The sequence below is a fragment of the Bactrocera latifrons genome, unplaced genomic scaffold (assembly GCF_001853355.1).
Source record: "Bactrocera latifrons isolate USDA-ARS-PBARC rearing strain unplaced genomic scaffold, ASM185335v1 scaffold_38, whole genome shotgun sequence".
In the NCBI taxonomy this organism is placed as follows: Eukaryota; Metazoa; Arthropoda; class Insecta; order Diptera; family Tephritidae; genus Bactrocera; species Bactrocera latifrons.
Genome location: NW_017537023.1, coordinates 913,757 through 934,502, shown reverse-complemented (window position 1 = coordinate 934,502; position 20,746 = coordinate 913,757). Strand labels below are relative to the sequence as shown.

At 37.9% G+C, this 20,746-nt stretch overlaps 1 protein-coding gene across 2 annotated transcripts in view; it reads left to right on the top strand.

Annotated features, from left to right (window-relative positions):
* LOC108972136 overlaps window positions 1-20,746 on the top strand; it is a 58,161-nt gene that overhangs the window by 12,263 nt on the left and 25,152 nt on the right. The gene's annotated exons all lie outside the window — the stretch shown is intronic.

Below are 20,746 nucleotides of genomic sequence, written 5' to 3'. Positions count from 1 at the left end.
ATAAAGATCAGCAAATAGTCGACGAAAGCAAAGCAGCAGCTACGCTATGGCTTGCAGAGCATCTCAGCAGACTCATTGACTGTGCATGAAGCCGAGTGTTGAGCATGAATGGAAATATATGTATGATTTACCCCCTGCTAGGCAAAATCACGCGCAAGCTGCAACATACACACGCACACACAAACGCACTCAAACACTATTACGTTTGTATTTCCGTGTATAGCGTACTCGCACTCGCATCTGTAAGGGCACTCCCATACACCCACGTTGCATACACACCCACTATGATGTAAAACAAAAAACAAGTTGAAATTCGCTAAATATACGCAGAGGCTCAGCAGCATTCACGAAAATGTATATACATACATGCATACATATATACATACATATGTATGTACGTAGAAATAATTCGCGTAGAATATAGGTGGTACAGTGGGTTCTATAGCTAATAAGCTGCATAAAATTCGATGCAAAGTTCTTGTAAAGGTTTCCTAGAAAACAAACTCACATCTTACATACTACTTGGAAAGTCAAACATTTATTATTCCAAATAGATAGGTTTTGGAGACGCTAATAGAGTTTGTGAGAATGGTCTTAAACTTGTATCCGTTAGCCTCATAGCGAAGGTACTACAGAAACATGTGATAAGGCGGCTTGTTTTTCTTCAAGAAGATTTAAATAGTGACAGTCAAGCTTTGTTTATCTCCTCTAATAGACACGTTTAGCGTCTGAAAAGTATTTGTCTTACCGTATGAATTCCAATCAGAAAATGTTTGGCAAAATATAAGGAAGAAGAAGAATTACGATTGTAACGACAGTATAACAGGACTCGTCGGGCTTAACTGTTGTACTGAATACCGCAAGCAGACAACGGACCAAATATGTAATAATGAGAATAAGATGTGTTTCCTTGCTAGCACATCAATCTTGCTGTTCCTGCCGGCGTGGCGTCGCCGATGAACAGGCGCTCTTGTCATGAAATAGGTCTATCCAACTGCTAAGTGTAAGCATTTCGAACCCTCCTAACCCTCCTTGTTCCACTCAACAACGATTCATCTTCTTTACCTTATTGTATGCCCTTTTTTTGGGAGATGCATCAAATACCGGAGTGTGGACTTTATCCCGCTAAACCTATCCTACTCCAAACTCATGGATCTCCTCTTACGAAATCAACGGATTAGGTGTTACTTAATGTGAGAGAAAAATACATTTAAGTCTCTTCAATTGCACGGTGTTACTGACTCCTAATCTATTGTACTTTTCTTAGTTATGTCCTAATTAGAGCTGACGCTTCGCAGATAGCTTTCCATTTATTAGAGAACTGGCAAATAACTGTCAATCAAATGTCATTGTAAAATTTTTCACCATTATACTTCCTAGATTTTAGCTATAACGGGAGCACCGAAAAAATACGTGTTCCAGTCAGTATTTGGGTTAGGTGGATATTTAGGTTCCCATATCGTCTATGGGTCCATCTCCCTTTGGATGAGATTTGCCACCGTTGCCGCCACATTTTAAAGCTCTAAGTTCGTTTTGCTTCTTTCCTCCTTGTAGACGGCTTTGATAGCTGGCAGCAAACAGGTTAGACTGACGCAAGCCAGCGGCTTGCTGTTAATGCTTATCTCTTTCCAATCTTTCTTCCTTCCGGTGTAATTATTTTCTAGCCACTGCAAAGAAGAATTCAGGTCCCAGCAGCTTATTAGCCGCTATAGAGCGAGCAAGTTCATCATTGTTTATACACTTGTGGCAACGATTTTTCGAATCCCCGAAGCACTTTTTGGGATGGTCTTCAACTCCTTCAGCGAATTTTGTTTTATCTATTCGAACGACCGAAAACGAGACCAAGGAGCGACAATTTCAATTTAGGATACCAGAAAAACCACACGGTGCCAAATATGGTGGTTGATTTATAGTTTTTGGCCTTAAATTCGATCACAATCGTGGCTCGATGCGTTGGTGCATTATGATCGTGTAAAGTCTTTGAATTGTTCTTCCACAATTTCTGCCGTTTTCAGCGTCCAAATAGAACTCCTTATTGACCGTCTGATTCTCCGAAACAAATTTATAATGCACCATACCACGAATATCGAAAAAAGCAATGAGAATCAACTTCCCTTTTGTCATGATTTGTTTTTTTGGTTTAGGTTCGTTTTTCCCTTCTATTCCGATGAATTGTTTGCATATCAAACTCATAAACCTATGTCGCATAGGCAGTTACAATGTTCGCCCTGAATGTGGGACCGGAATTCGCACGATTAATCATGTTCAAGCAGACCTGTTTATGGTATTATTTATGGAAAAAAGTCAGCTTTATCGGGACAAGACATGCAGAAATACATTTCATACCAATAATCTCAACCAAAATCATTCGAACGGACTCGTGAGAGATGTCGAACTCTCTGGTCATCTCTCTAACATACATATACCTGACGATTTTCAGGCACCATATCCTTTTGGTTTCCATTTTTAATCAATTTTCATCAGTTGAAGAGGTAGTAGATCGTACAGAACGAGAATTGTCTTCAACGATCTATCGAACGTCTTTCAAGGCATTGTACCACTCGTTGGCTTGTATTTTTGAAGGAACTGAATCGCCGTAAGCCTTTTCCAACATTCGCAATGACTCCTCACATGAGTTAGAAATACAAAATTTTAGACAATTTCTTTTTTCGATATTTGTATCCATTGTAAAAATCGCAAAGCATCACTGAGGAATACCGACTTAAGCAGCTGCTGTAAACAAACTGGTTGACTGATCGTGCTCATATTTGGCATACTAACTTAACAAAATATATTTTTTTCAAATATCATTTACCCGTGGAATTTAAATTACGATTTATACTTTTTTGTCACAATGTTTTGGAACTAGTCGCATCGCTTTTGAGATATCGATGTGAAATTTTGCACCCGTTCTTTTCTCACCAATTAGCTGCTCATGTATCGGAACAGCCGATATCGAACGACTACGGCATGCACCTGTCATACAAAATGAACTATTGGAATCACTTGTGTAGAAAACTTTTTCATCTCCGAAGTAGTGTTCGGTCATACACATTGGTCTACCAAAGTTCTTGCAAATAGTTGTTTGTATTTGTGAAAGGTTTGCTCTGCTTCCATAGTAATATCGTTTACGGACATACAACCTGTCATCTCGAAATCAATTTGTCTCGCCTTTTTATACTCTCGCAACAAAGTTGCTAAAGAGAGTATTATAGTTTTGTTCACATAACGGTTGTTTGTAAGTCCTAAAACTAAAAGAGTCAGATATAGGGTTATATATACCAAAGTGATCAGGGTGACGAGTAGAGTTGAAATCCGGATGTCTGTCTGTCCGTCCGCCTGTGATGAAATTTGGCACAAAGGATCGCATTAGGGAGGGGCATAGTTGGTCTTAATTTTTTTGGAAAAGTGGGCGTGGCCCCGCCCCCTACCAACTTTTTTGTACATATCCCGAAAACTACTATAGCTATGTCAACCAAACTGGATAGAGTCGTTTCCTTTAAGCATTTCCATATAGAGTTCAAAAATGGAAGAAATCGGATAATAACCACGCCCACCTCCCATACAAAGGTTATGTTGAAAATCACTAAAAGTGCGTTAACCGACTAACAAAAAACGTCAGAAACACTAAATTCTACGGATAAAATGACAGAAGGAAGCTGCATCCAGGCTTTTTTAAAAATTGAAAATGGGCGTGGCGTCGCCCACTTATGGACCAAAAACCATATCTCAGGAAGTACTCGACCGATTTCAATGAAATTCGGTATATGATATTTTCTTAACACCTGATGACATGTACCAAATATGGGTGAAATCGGTTCACAACCACGTCTGAAATCTCGATTATCACTTTATCATGCGAGAGTATAAAATGTTCGGTGACACTCGAACTTAGCCCTTCCTTACTTGTTTTTATAGATTTTGAGCAGTTACTCTTCAAGCAACATGTTCTGAAAATATAAAAATTCAGAAAGCTCATCTATTGCAATTCCAAATAAACCAGGAATAAACCGAAACTGGTTAATGTCAATATTTAACTTGTTGAAAATTAAAAAGTTAACTGCTTTGTAGAAATATCAACCGGGCTGAGCGCTGAGCTCATTAAATTCGCTATACTAAAATGTTTGCATATTTGTTGTTGTATGCTCGTGCGTGTTTGCTTCCTCTTAATATTTTCACTTACACCATGTTCGTATGCATGTATGTATGGCTGTTTGTGTTGACAATTTTAGAAAATTCGTCAGTGCGCTAAAAATGTGTGCACCTACGCCAACAAAATGCCATTACAAACAACTGGTGAGCGCACAAAGTGAAAAGGTGAGAGTGCAAAGCACGCGAAATTACAGTTACTACAGCTGCATTGCTGCAAAAAGGTGGGTCAAGTGCAGAAAACAGGCAAGCTGGTGAATACTAAAGAGACGCTAAAGAACGGCGCTTATACACATATGTATACACACACACGTAAACATGTACATATGTGCTTTGAAAGGTGCTGCTGTATATAATTGAATGTGTTTGAAAAGCATATACATACATACATGTATACATATGTATCATGTGTGTGAGTGTATTTGCGCACACATACAAATGTGAAAAAAACACATTATTTTTATGTGCCAATAAGCCAGCTTCATTTGAGGGCAACGCGCGTCTTTAACGTCGACCTTACGCTACAATAACAAAAAAAAAAAAAATCAGTGACATTATTAGAAGCATTAAATCATAAGTAAAAGAAGTCTTGGCGCAAAGATATCGCTCGCAATGACCTAAAAAGCCGTTACATGCATAGATGAATTATTGTGAAAAATAGTCAAGAAATATTGTAACATGCTTACGAAGACACGTCTGCTGCTTCAGCCGATGATAAATTTATGTTGAGGTTATGCCCAGTTTCATAAATTATCAGCACGCCTGCGGCAGGATATGCCACACAACACACAATGAGCGCGAATTCATGCTCACAAGTGCATACATGTACATGTCAGCTTACTAAAGTGTAGCCATTACAACAAAAACATACATCCACATCCATACACATATGCTCATGCATGTGTGTGTTTGTTAGTCACTTTATTGTGCCAACAACAAATGCGCCAGCACGAACGCGAATGTGAAATTTATGCCCCAACATATTGCAAACACACACGCTCACACATTTGGCTTCATGTATACATTGTGTAGTTGCGTGTATGTGTAAGGCAACATTGGCCTCTGCGCCGCTGTGTACAGCGCCAACATAAACTTTGATGTCGCTTGCCACAACTGCTGCCGCTGCTGCTGCTGCTTCTGATTTTGTTTGCTTAGCGCATTGTTGTTATTGTTGGCACATTTGCTCTAATATCAGCAATGTAACAATAGCTACAAATCTCCACAACCCTTCATTCGCTGCTCCGTGTTCGCGCTTCAATTCATTGGACCAAACTTAACATTGGCATAACTCTACTATTCGCATGTGTGTGTATGTGTATCTATGTTAGGGCGTGTGCACAAGCATTATGTTTACAACTGATTCCATGCAATTATAATCTGCATAAGAAGCATTAACCCACACTAAAACGTTCCTCTCTTTCAATATATATATTGACATAACTCAATGGCTGCCACAAACCATTTAACTCCAGGCTCCATAAAATTGAGGTTAAAATCGAAAATTCAGCTAACATGTGTGGTCGAAATATGATTTGCTTATATGTAAGTTTAGCCTCAGAAGAAAGCTCGTCTTCTGTATTGATTGCACTATTCCTTATGGTCAACCATGTATGGTTTAAAAATCATTTCTTCGGGCATAGACACCGCGGTTGTAGCCGAAAAGGAGGTCTCTCATCCGAGGCTGTTTTTTTTTCTTTTCATTGCGGGTCCCAAACCCTGCGCACAACCCTTGGGAGGGGTTGTTTCACCTTCTCACTTTAGCTCGCGTTCAAACGGATGTTTTTTGACTAACCAAAGAATACGTGGTCTAATACCGGAAGTCGTGAGCTGCTTGAACCACATATAAAATAATCGTTTCTGGCCAAGCCGAAGCGAGTGCCGCTCAGAGAAGGGTAAAAATCCCTAAACACTCAACAATATATAAATTTCTTGGCTTAGATAAAGCCCATATTTGATGTCGTCTTTATATTAGGTTATCTTATGGTATGTCAAGTATTATGACACAGTCGTACCTTATATATTATCGCGTTCGTGAGAGTTTTCCCAAATAATAGTTTAAATGATCTTAATTGCCTCAACCTTCTCTTATCAATGTGAAGTCCTTTGTGAAGTCAGACGAAAAGCTCTTTTATGGATATCGGCCGTTGCCAAAAGCGTCCTGATCCCGTCACGATTTGCTTTTCACTTAATTTGACAAAAGCGCGACATTCATTAAGTAAGTGTTGAAATTATCCTAACTTAACTTCGTCCAAATACTCAATGCCACTGCATGAATCCTAATCGGTCAGAAAGACTTTACGACTAAATAACTATGATAGCTGTGAACCTCTAGAAGCCAACGAAGTTCTTAGCCGTTCCCATTCTGCAGTTATCGAGACTGAGATCCCTGTTCTAGCAAGCTCATCGGCCTTACAGTTTCCTGCAATACCGCCCAGGCTGCCAAGCCAGTCTAATCATAAATAACTCGATGTGAGACATAAGGCTAGGCAACCTTTCACCGCACCGATTATGGCGAAATATCTTTCTGGGCTTAACTATCGAATTCTTATCAAACCGACCCCCTGCCGACAAACATTCTGGTACTAAAAAGCCCACAGCGTTGATCAGCGCCTCAAATAATACATGCTCTTTGATTCTTTAGTTCCAATTGGTCGAGTTCGTGGCAAGCCTAAAACCTCTGCCGTGCTGTGGGTCCGGCTCTCGGCCACAGGACTAAACGGAATTTTCAATTCTACTTGCCTTTAGGATTAAACCACGAATCACCCTAAATAACCAAACCCTATGAGCAGAATATAGCGAACTCCAAGCGCTTAGTACTCTCTGTGGTACCAGATTTAAGTCTCCGGTCAAACTTTATTACCTGTCACTACCATTGACATTTGTCGCTTGAACTTCAAATGTGTTCAAATTAGAAGCAATCTCATTCGAAGTCTATAATATCAGTTCAAATTGACTATTACAGCTCTATTTCAGACAAAACTATGCCGAAATTTCGATATAACAGACGTAATGAATATTGGATTTCCGTCGCCTCTTAGGACAGTCATATCTAACCGCAGGCAAATTCTACCACCTGTCCGCTGGGAGAAGTCCAGGGCAAACAAAGTCAAACTTCGAACATATTTCGGCTTAAAACATGTTGGTGTCTATATAGTGCCAGAATTTTGTTGTTGGTTTATCATTGTCTGCCTGAATCACAGTTGTAACCACATGTGGTTTGATATTTAGTCAATGTATGATGATTTCTCTATCAATTGTGTCGAACAACTCTTGGAAAAGACTTAAGCCTCAGTATGAATGAAAACATTAGCACCAAGAACAAAGCTAACAGAGAATATATTATTAAATCTACCGCCAAATCACGTTGCAATTATATTTTTAAGCCAGCTGTCTGACTCAGGTTATCTTTTTCCCTTACGAATCTATGTATACACAATGGTACCATATTTCCATCTATCGGCTCTTATTTCCACTATCTTTCACGTTAGAAATTATTAGAAATTATTTGAGTTTTTAATAAAAGATCGTAACTCATTGAAATCATCTCCTTCCTATAACCAAAATCTCTGTACCGTTCAGCTGACACTAGACTCCGTTCAGTAGTACAGTTTCTATGCGCTAGCCCGATGAGATTTTCCTTCTCTATGGCTGTAGTTTTATTTTGTTTAAGAGAGTTTGAATAAAGTTTGTTTTGAAGTTTGCTTCAGATTCATTGTATCATTGTGGGATATTCGGATATTCTATTCTAAAAAAAATATTGTCAATAAATTTCAAGTCTCGAGCATGTTTTTGATTATAGTTTTACTTTACGGAGGTCTTTTCATAAATATTTCCAAATTTGAAAAGATTTTTTATTTTAATTTTGCTACTTTAATTTTTGTAGTTTGTGAGATCCAACTTTGCATAACAAAACATTATAGAACTCCCCTAAGTCACAGTGATTACTACAGCATTTTCGTGGAAACAAAAGCTGCTTGTATGAGAATTGCTGGAATTGCCCTTTTTAAATGTGTATATTTCAAGCACGTGTTGTTGCCTTGTAGGAAATGAGTAAGTTTTAAACGAGTGTACTACAGTGAACCAAGATATTTTATCAGATCGTCTTCACCTTGTTTTTCATAAGGTCAACTGTGACTTTGCAAGACTCCACGAGACATTATTGAATTTTTTTTTTCTATTTTGTAATCCCAAAAAACTTAGTTAATATAAATTTTAAAATTTGGAGTTAAAAATTAAATTTTCAATTTATCAAGAAATTGGACATAAATTTTTTAAATTAAAATTAGAGAATTCACGAGGTTGAAGAAAATATTCATGCTGTGTATTTTTTTATACCCTGAAATGTGTAAAAGCGAGAAGGAAATGTCGTAGACCCTATAAAATATCCTTATAAATGATTAGTGTGGCCTTCTGTCTATTCGTCTGTATGTATACAGGGAATTAGACCTTCTTTTTTTGAAATATTGATAAGAAATTTTGCACACGTGCCTTTTAACGCAAGAAGCTGCTTACGTTCCACACAAAATCCACTTGCGATTCACACTAGTTTTCCAATATCAAGTCTTGTTTGGTTGAAAACAATCGATTTTTAAGCATGATCAACATAAAATCCACATACGTTCCACATTTTTCGGTTCTTTTTATCACAATTTGTCTTCATTTATCATTATGTAGATATGAGACACGGTTTTTGTTTGTATTTTATTTATTTTAATTTTTTTTTCCTTTTATGAAATAGCCTTATCTCACCATAGCTACCATTTTCCTGCAGGGCATATCTACACACATACATACATTCACATCAACGGCACGACTAAGTAGCCAAAGCAGCTAACAGCCAAGCAGCCTGCCAGTTTGCCAGCCGCCGCAGCCGTCACATGAAAACGTGTTTCTTTTTATAGCCCAAAATGCAGAAACGTTTCCACTTCCTTGAAGTGCCTTCGTATGTGTAAACTCACACACAAATAACTGTGTTTGTATCTGTATATTCCGCATACACATAAATTTCTATGTACTATAAAGCAGCAGCGTGCTTCATACTTATTTGTTTTAGCTTTTCGTATTTCTCTTTTGATATAATCTACTCAATTCCTCAGTGCTCCGCGGTGAAAAGCTTTCTGCCTTGGCGCATGCTCACCTGCTCAGTCTGGTGCTCCTTCAGCAGCTGAAATCACTTGTTCCACACTCTCTTTCTTTCTCTCTTTTAAGGACGACAATTACGCACACCTATACATTTTCTCCCTCGTTTTCTATCTTTGGACTCTCGTTTGTTCTCCAGTGATTACATACGTGTTTCTCTCCACTCTTTGCTGCTTTTATGTTTTGTTTGTTTATTTATAACTTCTGACAATTTCACTGCAGCGCACAAAGTTCTTTCAGCTGCAAAACTCTGACTGATAGTTTGGTTGATTGGTTGCTTGCTGGATTCCATAGTTTGGGTGGATTTTCATTACTGAAGACGCTAAATATAAAACTTACCATGATATTTGAGGCGCATACCAATTATACGACCACATACTCGTATGTATATATATATGTGGCATATATGCATATACTCGTACTTACCTAAGGATGTGTGTTGACTACGTCCATCATCTATATGTAATTTATGCGTCGAATATTTTTGAAATTATTCAATTTGCATGGAATAATTTTACATCGGCATTTCGCCAAACATTCATATTGTACTCGTCTATCAAACAGTTACTTGTAGGTGAACAAGGACTTACAGGAAAAAAACATGTAAGAGAAAGCTAGGTTCGTTTGGAAGCATTTTCAGCTAATTCTATGAAAAAATATCTGGTCCCTTCCGCTTAGGCTGCCTCAACTGTCGTTTAAACGGTTACGTAGGTTGCCTTTTATATTTCGGAATTTTGACAACCCTAGTGGTGTTGCTCAACGTCAGTTCACACAGTCGTATTAGCTTTTCGGGGATACTAAGTTCAGATATAGCGGTTTAAAGTCAGTTCCTTTTCGTGCTGTCAAAAGCAGATTTAGAATCGGCGAAGTTTTGGTGTGTGCCAATCCACATCCCCCGGATCTTTTCCAATATTTGGGGCCTGGTGCATATCTGGGCAGTTGTTGATTTTCCAAGCCTGAAGCCACACTGAAGACGGTGGGCTTGAATCTTTGACATAATATTCTCGATTGAATCTTATATGCGATGTTGACGAAGCTTATCTCACGGTAGTTGGCGCAAATTGTGGGATCTTCCTTTTTGTGGATTAGCCAGAACACATTTAAATTACAATCGTCGAGCATGCTTTCAATCGAGCTTATTCTACAAAGATACTGATGCATGCTCCTTATCAGCTCTTCATCGATCGGGCAATAGAACGTCTGTTTCACCAGCATCGATTGGGGAATCGGAATAGTTGTTCTCATCGTACCAGCTGTTTTTTTTTTTGTTTTTGTTGGCTTTTGCGAAAACCAATGGTTTTGTTTGCAGCTGTTCGTAAGGAGATTGAAATGCCCTCCCACAATTCCCTTATACCAAGTTGCCGATGACTGCTCTCAGAGAACATTGCAGCTTCTCGACGTTGAATCTTTCTTATGTTTTTTGACGTGGGGTTTTTGGTGCATCTTCGCTGCATTAAGATTCGAATGATTCGAGTCGGTGCTAGGACCTTTTACACTGGAAGATGTTTTCCGTCTTTTACAACGTCTTCCGGATCCGGATACAACCACGTAGCTTGATGAATTTTGCTATGCTGGAATCTAATACTAGAGTACTCGGGCCCCGGCGAAGTCGATCAGCATCAACCCATTTGGAGATGTTTCATGATGGAGGCTGAATTTGCCGACTGTTGAACCAAAGATTGTGATCGTATCGGGGCATGGCTAGACGTTCATCCTCCGGGATGACGCGGCGACGGAGTCTACCTCCCGCACTGAACTTTTGCTGTCTTATATGGCCACTGTAGCAAATGCCACTAGGACCTGTTTGTCTCAGTTCTTGTTCCATCCATCGCTCATCTGAAACGGCGGTGACGTCAGTGACATCTTTCAATTAAGATATTGGACATTCCAGGTGCATGCTCTCAAATCGTATTCTCTAATACGTTTGCGGTGGTCGCCATCGAAATCGAGTCTCCCCTCCAAGGCTGTTTTGTTCTTTTCATTGGAGGTGTTTTCTTACGTGGCGGGTCCCAAATCTAACGCACAAGCCTGAGGAAGATGATCCGCCTTCTCATTTTAAGTTTATAAACCAATTTTTCCATCAACTCAACGATCCTATGTAAATAAGTGTGTTTATTTACTCAATAATTAATTTGTCTAAAACTGAGATTGTCTCGCGACATAAAGCGACCATTACCAGCAATTAAGTCATAAATCTAATGTTGAAAAAAATGCATGTAATGTATGTAATGCGCCAGTGAAGGCACAGCACTCAGCTCGCACTGTCTGCCATGTTTGAGTCTTCATCTGCCAGAGCGTACGTGTACTTCGTCATGTCCCAGTGGATTGACACTTAATTGTTTAACACTGTTAGGACCTCATTACTCCCACGCAAGCATAAATTATGCACTTACACACACATACATGTGTACTTAACATGTGAACATAAATAAGTAATAAATATTTTTTTTCAACAAAAACAATCTGTGTGACTGTGTGTTGGTGTGTATGTATGAGTGGGTAGTGTGCTTTTTGCTGATGCCAGGTGTGATAAGAGAGGCATATATTGAGAGCATTGACTTATTTGAGTCATTAATGCATTCATATATTTGTAATATGTATTTGTACATACATGTATATACTAGTATATACTTCTATATATTTGTCTGTCGTTCTCCTGAATATTGTGATTTGATTTTGTATGATAAACGCCCAACTCCAAATATCGACTGAGTCGAGCTGAGTTTGCTTTGCTGCTGACAGTGGTCCCTTGAGAAGTTTGTTTTGTCTTAATGGACGCCTACATTTTCTAATATTAGCTTAAGTGCAATGCACGATTTAGCTCATTTACACTTGCACACAAATAATTGCAATGTAAGTGCATGTGTTCTTACAGTTAATTATACAGCGTTGTGCATATATATGAGGAAGACGAGTTAAAATTGCTAAGCGCATAGTTATTGATTTCTCATTAAACGCCCAAATTAGTATTTTCCTTAATATATGCTGCTTAAATTTGTTTATAAATATGTACAAAATCAAAAATATGTCGATTGCTGTGCGTTAATGTAAAGCGTAAACTTCAAGGATATTATGGTGAACAACGGTCAGTTTAGCATATTGCGTTGTGATTAAATGTTAATGGGAATCGAATATGTAGATTTAATAAGTACTAATTGAATCAGTAGGTGGCAGTGAAAATAACTAGTGGTATAACGCATACTTTCCAACTAGTACATGTCTAGTACCAGTTATCTTTCCATAATTGAAAGTTATTTTTATACCCTGAGCAGGCAATATTAAGTTTGCCACGATATTTGTAACATTCAAAACATCGGAATTTCTATAAAAAAAATTATATGAATGATCAGCAGAAACATTTGAGTTGATTTAGCCATTATCATATTCTATACATGCGAACTTGTTCCTCAGTTTTGTGAAAATTTTAAACCAATATATATTTTTTGAGTTAATTTTGTGCGAGCTGGTGCGCTTTCAATATATAATTTTCATTTTTGGACTAGTGTATTACGGACTAGTTTATTGTTGAACTAGTTAATTTTTGGTCTGAATTTATATCTACAATAGAAACTAATAATTTCTTGACGTATTCAATATAATTTCGAAAATTCAAGTAGTGACTAGTATCTTCTGTGACTAGTCTGTTACCAATCCGAACACTACAAGGTGCGTTCAAAGTAAACAGGAAAAAAACAGAACAAATGGTTTTTGTGGCAAAATAAATTTATTTTATTCAAAATAGTCTCCTTCTGCTTGGCCAGTATGACGGTGCAAGCCATTTGAATGGTCTCCACGTCTGCATAGCGCTTTCCTTTCAAATGCATTTTCCGAAAAGGAAGAAGTCGCACTGTGCCGTATCAAGTGAATACAGGGTTACTATTAATAGTGGTTAATAGTTAAAATGTGATTTTTGGTCAAATAATCGTCCTTCGAATGTGGGATTTGAGCAATTTTAGGTCGTGATTTATGAATACATGCATGTATTGCTCATACAACATGGTGTACTATATGTTTACAGTACATTTGATGCATTTTTGCTTTAACTTTCAAGGGATGTCTTGTATGAAAAAGCCTGGAAAGTGATAAAGTGATATATTTTGGATGTAATAAGGTGGTTTCAGAGAGATTTGACTGCCAGCTGGCTCTATAAAAGCAAAGCAGGCAGTATTTAGGTGACTCTCGCGTCTCTATGTGATGTGATTGGAAAGTCATGAGCTAACCGCACTTGAATATAACAGCCAGTTGGCTCTATATAAGTAATGCAGGCAATGGGGGTGGCCAGTGCTCAGGTGACTCTTACGCCTCGATGTTAAATGATTTTGAAGTTGGCTGCTAGCTAGCTCTATAAAAGAAAAGCAGGCATTATGCCTGGCCAGCGCTCAGGTGACTCTCAAGGTGCGTTGTAGTGTGATTAAAAAGTCATAAGATGATTTCAGGATAGCTGGCTAACAGCTGGCTCTTTACGGTATTGTCGGGAAAGATTCCACCGTCTTAGTCGCCACATTGTAATGATGATTATGTCAAGGCACATAGAGTTCAATTTGGGAAATTACGAGCAACCCTAATATACATATATATGTATATATATATATACTTACAGTAATAAATGTCACTTTAAGCATGTGACCCATTTAACGTCATTCCATATTATATAAGGTAAAGTGTAGGTATGGTAGATATGTTTCCATCCACGCATGTATGCATTTGTGTCTAGTCAATTATTTACATGGAAATGTTTTGGTTATTGTTTGCCGTTAGCAAATATTCGACTATTGGCATTCAAGAAAGCAATTCTAATAAAACAAAGGGACCAAATAAGATTTTATATACATATATGGTACTGTATATACACGCTGCATAAACAATACCTCTGAGTATATATGTAAAAATACCAGATTTTAAGTCAATAATAATAAGGCGATGTATTAACATTAGTTATGTTATTAAAATGGAACTCTTGATTTCTTCTTTTTCATTGGAGTAGATATCGCTTACGTGGTTATAGCCGAGTTTGCAACAGCGCGCTAGTCCATTTCGCAGTTTGGCGCCTTTTGGAGATTCCAAGTGTAGCTAGGTCCTTTTCCACATGGTCTTTCCAACGAAGTGAAGGTCTTCCTCTTCCTCTGCTTCTCCCTCAGGTACTGCGTCGATTTATTAATTTTACCTATTATTTTTAGTCGCTTTGTATTTGTTGTTTTGTGTATTGATTACGTATTGATTTCTCCATACATTGTTGTAGTACTATTGGCAATCAGACAATTAATCATTTTTTGTTGGCGTTTAATGAAATTGTATTGAAAGTATTAGCATACTATAAAATTCAAATGGAATCCGTTGGCATACAAATTACAAACAATATACATACATATGTACATATATTTCAATACTTGACGGCGTTTTTGTAGCAGATTCAGGTCTTTTCGTTTTATATTATTATGTATGAATCGACGCGCTTCATATCTAAAATAATAACCAAATTCGTTGAGGCGATCCACAGGAGATGTTGAGATCGTTTACATATCTTGCACTATTTTAAACGATTCCCCCAAACGCGTTGTTAAATTTTTTCCCAGTAAAAATCGGAGACAAACTTTTTGCGTCGTAAACAAACAACAAACTAATTGAGATATGGAGATCGAACTTCAAATGAATATAAAAAAACGGTTGTAGAACAGAAATGTTTATTGATTTGGTTTGTCTGTGCAGTCTATACGTACGTACGGGTCACAGTTGAACTGATGGTATAACCTTTGAGGTGAATTGAAAAAAAATTACTCATACGCACTGGCAGTCCGGATGTTTCTTGCATATGAGTGTGTATATATTATAATTCTATGGAAATATAATATAAAGTACTTACCGGCTTTTAAGGCATTTGATTTATAATATATTTTCAGAGCTTCATATTGAAATAATTACATAAAATGCTAAAAGTACCAAATGTATTATAGGTAGATACTTTAAGTAAAAAAATATTGAATTATTAGTAAGTGCGTTGAGTCACGTCGAAGTGAAGTCGAGAAGTTGCGAAATTACGGCTTATGAGTATTTACAGCCTTAGTTTCGTTCAGAGAAACAAAAACTACTTTCTCTGGTAAATCTAATTATGGAAACTGTCTACCAACCACTTCAAGCGATATCAAGCTTGTGAGAGTGTCCTATATTGGACAACTTGAACTTTGTATATCAAAGTGGTTCGGAGATTTTAAATGTAAATATTTCTTAAATAACGGTAAATTCCAGAGTTTTTGGGGTGATTTATATATACCCTAAATAAAACCACAAAAGCCCATTACACTACACTTTTTAAGTAGTATGCAAGAGATTTATTCCATGCAATATGATTACCACTGGAAATAAATTACCTAGAAGCCAATATAAATCATGACAAAAAAGTACCCGGAAATTGTAAATAAAATGCAAAATATTTAATTATTCACCAATATTTATTTTGTCGCCTTCAGAGTAATCCCCACCAAATGTAAAATACTTATGTCAACAATTTGCCAATACTGGGTGTTTTTTTGTAACAATGTAAATTATTACGCTAAATTGTTTTGCTACAGGGTTTTATATAATATAAAACAACCGTAGGATGTTGGAGCAACAAATTATCCCTCTATGAGGCATTAGATGCCTTTGTTTGAATTTTATGCGATAGCGATATGTAAAATAACAATATTAACTAGACCACCTCATACCATTAATGGACTTATGTATGCTTAGGGAATATCTCGGAAATAAAGTACTTAACAGCTTGTTAGGTTAACCACGACATCTCACGAAAGCTTGAGCCAAAAGGTTGTAATTTTTGTCGGCTCAGGATGTTTTGTTGAAATAAACTTTTGAAGTTCTAAATGTAGCTACCTGATCTTTCCAATGGAGTGGTGGTCTTCCTTTTCCTCTGCTTCCTCCAGCGCGTACTGCATCGAATGCTCTCAGAGTCGGAGGGTTTGCATTCATTCGGAAGACATGGCCTAGCCAGCTTTTTTATCACGTCGTATATCTGGCACAGCTCCATCGACTGCGGTATTTGCCGTTGCCAATGTGCAAAAGACAAAAAGTTATAGCGGTACGGGGATGATGAGTGACTTATAGAATTTGGCCTTTGTTCGTGGAGAGCGGACTTTACTTTTCAATTGCCTAATCAGTCCTAAGTAGCACCTGTCGGCAAAAGTTATTCTGTGTTGGATTTCCAGGCTGACGTTGTTGTTGTTTATGTGATGTGGGAGCCATGTCGATGGTGCGGCGACTGTTTGTTTGATGACAGGAGATACATATTTTGGTTTCGCGTCATTACCAAAACCATTTGATTCGCTTCTTTGTCCACCCTAGAGAAAACAGAATGGGATGGCCACTGATATCGATGTCATCGGCGTACGACAGCAGTCGCACGATAGGGAGTCACCTTATCTGAAATCGCGTTTGATATCGAACGACTCGGAAAGGTTCCTTCCGATCCTAATGGAGCTTTTGGTGTTGCTCACCATCAGTTTACACAGCCATATTTTTAGCGAAGGTACCAAATTTCGTCATCGCGGCATAAAGGCAGTTTTTTTCGTGATGTCAAAAGCAGCTTTGAAATCGAAGAAGAGGTGGTGTGAGTCAGTCCACTTTTCATGAGTCTTTTCCATGATTTGGCGCATGGTGAATTGCTGATTTTCCAGGCCTGAAGTTTGTATACGAAGTTGAGGAAGCTTATCCCACGGTAGTTGGCGCAGATTGTGGGGTCTTAGTCCAGTCGACGGGTATGATTTCGTCGGACCATATTCTACAAAAAAGCTTATCAGTTCTTCGCCGCCGTATTTGAATAGCTCGACCGGGACGGATAATTGCTATTTGAACTTCTTCTTGGTCGGGCAATCGAATATCTGCTCCATCGATTTGGGAATCAGGTTCACCATTTCCTAGTATTATGCTTTCACTGCCATTCAGCAGATTGGAGAAGTGTTTCCTCCATAATTTCAGTATGCTCTGGGCATCACTCACTAGATCACCACTTTGGGTCCTCCTACAGTATGCTCCGATTTTAAAACCTCCTGTTAGTTAGTCGCCGGATCTTTTCATAGAATTTTCGAGCATTACACCTATCGGGCTGCTGTCAATATTTTCGTACATATGCGTCTCTCTTTCTTCTTCAACTCTCGGAATCTATCACATCCCGTACGTGTTGTGGTTGATTGCAATGTTACGTCTAAAATTCCCATTATTTCTTGAACATTATTTCTTGAACACATTTTGCCAACACAAATGATATGACTCAAATTCTACCAGTGTGAACATCATATGTGGAATCGACTCTAACCTGAAAATTTAAAATTTTTCGTATTGAACACACCACCTTAGTGGTGTAATCAAAATCACGACTTTCTGTATTTGAATTTAAGCATTCTATGGTTGAAGTTGCTGACTCAAATACTGCTTGCTGCTCTTCAAATTCATTACACCACTTTAACAACCATTTATCTATGTATAATTCTCATGTAAGTTCTACTGACCTAAGTCCAGCAAACACACCACAATTTAATTTTCAATTGCCGCCTGTGGTTTAAAAGTTGCTTACGACAGGAAATACCATTTAGTAGATATCCTGACGAAAATAATTCCCGAAATCTGCACAACTTTGACATTCGGCCATTTCGAGCAACATCAGCACAACAACACACATCGTACACAACTCGTCTATAGCTTGTCAATTGTGGAAAGATCATATGCACGTTTATGCTTGGTTGGCTGGCTACTTTCTTAACACATGGGATATATATGTCATGCAGGGGCATATAAATCTGTTTAATTTGTTACCTCCAAATGCAGCCGTACATAGTAAGTAGTAAATACGAGCATATGGAGCGCTGTTATGTTTATGCAGATACAAGTTAAGTGGAACAAGGTCAACGGGCTGCCACACACAGCGCACACACACACACACATATACGCTTTTTTTATTTATTGCTTATTTGCATGTGTGTGTATATGTGTACATAGGTGCGCTCGCACATTAACTCAATGACAGTTGCATGCTAGCATATATATACATATGTATATAGATGTGAATATAACCAACGCATCCATTATCAAAGTCACGCTACACCCCTCCCCCTACTTTGCGCCACCGCTTATTTTCAGTGAAAGTGGCTAAATGCCACGTCTAAACTGCTAGCTGGTGAACTCGCGCGTTAAACTTGTCCATCAGCGTTGCACCAGTGCCTCTGTTGTTGTGGTTGTGGTTGTTGTTGTTTTGGTGTTATGGGTGTGGCAATGGTAAGAGTCACTTGCTGTTGACTTTAGCGCACTTAAGCGCCGCTTTACGCACTTGCCTCTATCGCTTCGTGCTGCAATTGGTATGCATGTGTGTGTGCGTGTTTGTTGCCATTTGTGTCGTTGCATTATTTACATGTTGTTCGCGTTGGTTTATGCCGTTATTCCCTTATTCCGCTTGGCTGCAGCGACTTTGCTTGCCTATTTCGCTCGCTTTTAATTTGCGATTTCATTTATTTTTAATTGTTTGCTGCTGTTGTTGGTGCTGCTACTGTTGTGCTTGTGCGCTTATGTATGAATTGCATTAACTGTGCATTGCAGCGTTTAAGCTTTGCCCGTGCACCACACAAATGCACACAACGTTTGTATGCTATTTACTTGATTTTGAACTTTTCTGATGTTGCTGTTGTTTTATATTTTTTGTTGTTGTTGTATTTTAATTTTTGTTGTTTCAATTTTTATTTTTTGTTGTTGTTGTTGATTTTGAATTTTTGTTTTTGTTTTTATTTTTGTTCTTTTTTTATTTTTGTTCGTTTTCTTTATTTTTGTTTTTCTTTTTATTTTTGTCCTTTTTTTATTTTTATTCTTTTTTTGTTTATTTTTGTTGTTGTTTTAATTTTTTTATTTTTGGCTTTTAATTATTTTCTCTTGTATATTTTGTGCTGTGTGTGCGCTCGTGCTTCCTTTCCTTCCTTTGTCATTTCGCTTTTGAAATGTGCATACTTTTGCTCACTTTTCATTACGTTTTCTCATTTTAAGCGTTAAAAGCTGTGCAAAGTAGCTGCCGTGAAAAGTTCGCGTGTCGAAAATCGTCATTGTCAACTATTTGATTGTCGCGTGTATCACCACACTAACGGTTCGTGTGGCGTTCGTAGTCAGCTGGCAGACGGTCGGATTGTTCGGCCTAGGCGACGCAGCGCGCGTCTGCTCTTCGCCTGTTGCCATCGCGCTTAGATGCTAGTTCGGAAATATATTGTATATAAAAGCGTATATATACATACATTGAGTAACTATGTATTTTGTGTGTGTGTGAGCCTGTGCTTCGGTAAGTGTTTAACAGCATTTTCATGCGCTTCCATTTCAATTACCACGGCGCTGCCTTCACATGTATCACGTGTGCATATGCAATGTCTGTATATGTATATATACATATATACATGCACTTACATATGTATATATCACATATGCTTAATTATGTGTTGACTTGAATATACATACACGTGTATATATGGCGCGGCGTTTAAATTATAGTGTTGGCATTTCACTTTCCATTTAGGCGTCGTATGCAAAGCATTTCTTCTGCCTTTCGCTTGTAAAATTTTTTTTTATGTGCTTTCACATTACTTTTTTGTCCTTTGCGCACTCATATGCGCGCCATAATTGCAAATTGCCTAAACTATATTCGTAAAGGCAAACAGAAATATTCAGGTAACGTCGGAACTGCGAGTTTTCCATGGTGTATGTTTAAATGGTCATAAAGTGAATAATTACAGGGTTTACGCTGTGTGCTCATTGCTGCTGATGTTTTTAACACTAAGCGCACATTTTGTGTTCAAGTGAAATGAATATTATAAGCAACTCAATTCATTGGAAGTCTTGTTAATGCATTTTGCGGATAGAAATTGGAAAATATTGTTAGGAAACTGAATAAGACTTTAAGTGGAATATTAAAAAAGACGGTGGCAGAATAGTACACGGAAATTGTAAATAATACGTAACATACATCATTATTCAACAATATTTTCGCCTTCAAAATAATCCCTACCAGATGTATTGTAATAAACTTATGCCAACGATTGTTCAAGCTCACGAAACACTTTTTATAAGCACATTTGGGTTGGCATTCAGCTCCTTCAGCGAAATTTTGTTTTATGTCATCGATCGACTAAAAACGGGTTCCACGACGTGGCAAATTCAGTTTGGGGAACAAGAAAGAATTACACGGAGCCAAATCTGGTGAATACGTTGGTTGATAGATGGTATTCATTGCGTTTTTGGCATTCAATTTGGTCACAATAGCGGCTCGATGCGATGGTGCATTGTCATCTTTGAATAGTTCTTCCGCAACTCCGGACTTGTTTGCATGTCAAACTCAAAAATCCATGTCTCACCGGCAGTTAGAATGCTCTCCATGAATAAGCCATTAGAATTCGCACTATCAGGCATGTAAAAAAAGAGAAATGTTTGGGGTACTATTTTT